Source organism: Moschus berezovskii, chromosome 17, assembly GCF_049115385.1.
Source record: "Moschus berezovskii isolate FMDL1 chromosome 17, NW_MosBer_1.0, whole genome shotgun sequence".
Taxonomy (NCBI): Eukaryota; Metazoa; Chordata; class Mammalia; order Artiodactyla; family Moschidae; genus Moschus; species Moschus berezovskii.
The window spans coordinates 74,122,120-74,125,208 of NC_142476.1; the positions used below are offsets into that span (position 1 = coordinate 74,122,120).

The 3,089-nt window shown below is 37.6% G+C and overlaps 1 non-coding gene across 1 annotated transcript; it reads right to left on the reverse strand.

The window, feature by feature from the left end:
- Positions 1 to 1,083: 1,083 nt before the first annotated feature.
- LOC129551849 (U6 spliceosomal RNA) lies at positions 1,084 to 1,190 on the reverse strand. The gene has a single exon (XR_008685158.2). It is a non-coding gene; the product is annotated as a U6 spliceosomal RNA (small nuclear RNA).
- Between the last annotated feature and the right edge of the window lie 1,899 nt (positions 1,191 to 3,089).

Sequence of the window (3,089 nt, forward strand, 5' to 3'; positions counted from 1 at the left end):
GTCCTTGAGGTCACAGAGTCAGACATGACTGAGCTACTGAACTGAACTGAACTGATACTGTTCTCCATGGTGGTTGTGTCAGTTTACATTCCAACCAATAGTGTAGGAGGTTTACCTTTTCTCCACACCCTTTCTAGCATTTATTATTTGTAGACTTTTTGATGATGGCCATTCTGACCAATGTGAGGTGATACTGCACTGTGGTTTTGATTTGCATTTCTCTAATTATTAGTGATTTTGAACATATTTTCATGTGTTTTTGGCTATCTGTATGTCTTCTTTGGGGAAATATATAGTTAGATCTTCCACCCATTGCTTGATTGGGTTGTATGTTTTTTTGATAAGGAGCTGCATGAACTACTTCAATATTTTGGAGACAATTCCCTTGTTGGTTGCTTCATTTGCAAATATTTTCTCCTACCCTGTGGGTTTTCTTTTTGTTTTCTTTATGATTTCCTTTGCTGTGCGAAGGCTTTTAAGTTTAATTAGGTCCCATTTATTTATTTTTGTTTTTATTTTCATTACTCTAGGAGGTGGATTGAAAAAAATCATGTTGCAATTTATGTCAGAGATTTTTCTGCCCATGTTTTATTCTAAGAGTTTTATAGTATTTGGCCTTGCGTTTAGGTCTTTAATTTTTTTTGAATTTATTTTTTGTGTATGGTGTTAAAGAATGTTCTAATTTTATTTTTTTACATGTAGCTGTCTAATTTTCCCAGGACCACTCATTGAAGAGACTGTCTTTTTCTCTATTGTCTATCCTTGACTCCATTGTTAAGGTTAGGTGACCATAGGTGTGTGGGCTTGTTTCTGGACTTCCTATCCTGTTGCATTGATATATCTTTCTAGTTTTGTGCCAGTACCATATAGTTTTGATTACCATAGCTTTGTAATATCGTCTGAACCAGGGAGCTTGATTCCTCTAGCCCTTTTTCTTTCTCAAGATTGCTCTGGCTATTCTTGGTCCTCTGTGTTTCTGTACCAATTTTAAAACAGTTCTAATTCTGTGAGAAATGCCATTGGTAATTTGATAGGGATTTCTTTGAATGTGTAATTTGCTTTGAATAGTATAGCCATTTTCAGGAAAGTATGGAACATGTCACGAATTTGCATGTTATCCTTGCATAGGGACTATACTAATTTTCTCTGTACCATTTCAGTTTTAGTACTTTTGCTGCTGGAAGGAGCACTTGATCTTCATTTTAATTGTGTCCATTTTCTCCCAGCATTTAAGGCACTGTATATTTTACATACAATATTCATGTCTACTGATGCAATTAAAAGGTGAAATAAAAGAAATTCTGATGATTAATTTAAACTGTTTTCATTATTTAAATTTTCTTCCTTGAAGAGAAAACAGCATCTTACCTTTTACAGAAAAGTTTCTTAAAGGTATTGTTACTTTCTGGTTAATCCTGATTGCACTGTAGCTTCAAGCAATCCCAATGAAACTTTTCTCACTAACTGCTAAGTTACTTCAGTCGTGTCCGACTCTGTGTGACCCCATAGATGGAAACCCACCCGCCTCCCCCGTCCCTGGGATTCTCCAGGCAAGAACACTGGAGTGGGCTGCCATTTCCTTCTCCAATGTGTGAAAGTGAAAAGTGAAAGTGAAGTCGCTCAGTTGTGTCAGACCCTTAGCGACCCCATGGACTGCAGCCTACCAGGCTCCTCCATCCATGGGATTTTCCAGGCAAGAGTACTGGAGTGGCTTGCCATTTTCTCACTAAAGTCATTACCAATTCCAATTCTTAATTTATTTTAATAGCTCCTGTTTAATTTCTATTTCTATTTCTCCCTTGAAAATTCCCTCTCTTTTGCTTCAGTGGCACTGCATTTACTTAAAGTTTTCTTTCAACTGCTTCTACTTTGCAACATTTGAAGATATTCATTGATTGGAACTTCAAGTGATGGTGTTCCAGCCACAGCCTGACTCTTAGAATGCTTTTCTTCTTAAACACTTCTCAGATGTCTCATCTGCTTTCATGAGTTGAAATTTTCTTTAGTAATCAGAGACTAGTCTTTTCTGTAATAATCTAGCTTCCAGTATCTCTGTGTCTTAACTCAATAAAGGTTAAACAAACTGGTCGGCTGGGATCCAGCACTCATTATGGTCAATCAAACTAACTGGTAAATTACACAGTCTCTAAGAACAACTTTGCAGACATGACATACATCAATGCTTATCACATTTTCTTATCATGGCCTTGCTTTACAACAATGGGAGAGTGGAGTAAATGCTCTGTGAAAAGACTGGAATTTCTGTGAATAGTTCTAACCATATCATGGCCTCTGACCTCAGTCTCCAGCTCAGATCTTTAGACTTGTGTATTTCTCTGTCTTTTGGAAACCTGGATTTATACTTTTTTTTTTTAATGAATCTGAAACATATGTCTAATAGAACTCTTATTTTTTCATTCACATTAGAATATCCTCCTTTTATTTCCTGCCTCAGTGAATGGCATTGATACCTAACTAGTTGTTTTAGTTGGAAACCTAGGAAACCATACTGCTGCTGCTACGTTGCTTCAGTCATGTCTGACTCTGTGCGACCCCATAGACAGCAGCCCACCAGGCTCCCCCGTCCCTGGGATTCTCCAGGCAAGAACACTGGAGTGGGTTGCCATTTCCTTCTCCAATGCATGAAAGTGAAAAGTGAAAGTGATGTTGCTCAGTCGTGTCCGACTCTTCACGACCCCATGGACTGAAGCCTACCAGGCTCCTCCATGCATGGGATTTTCCAGGAAAGAGTACTGGAATGGGGTGCCATCGCCTTCTCCAAGGAACCATACTAGACATTGCCTAATCTATCTAAAATTAACTTTCACAGAGTCCTTTACTTTGACATACTTTATACGTAAAATACAATTTAAAAGTCATTACCACAGTAAACAAGACCTTTCATTACTTTGCTTTAGTTATCTTAGAAAAATTAAGATACATCACTATACAATTCACAATTTCTGCTGCTGTCAAACTGAGCTATCGTTTCTCTCTTGTTTCTGAAAATTTGTCATGTTGTGTTTTTGCCTTTGGCATCAAGGTCTAGAACTGTCTCAGCACTATCTTGAACTAACTAATTCCTGTTG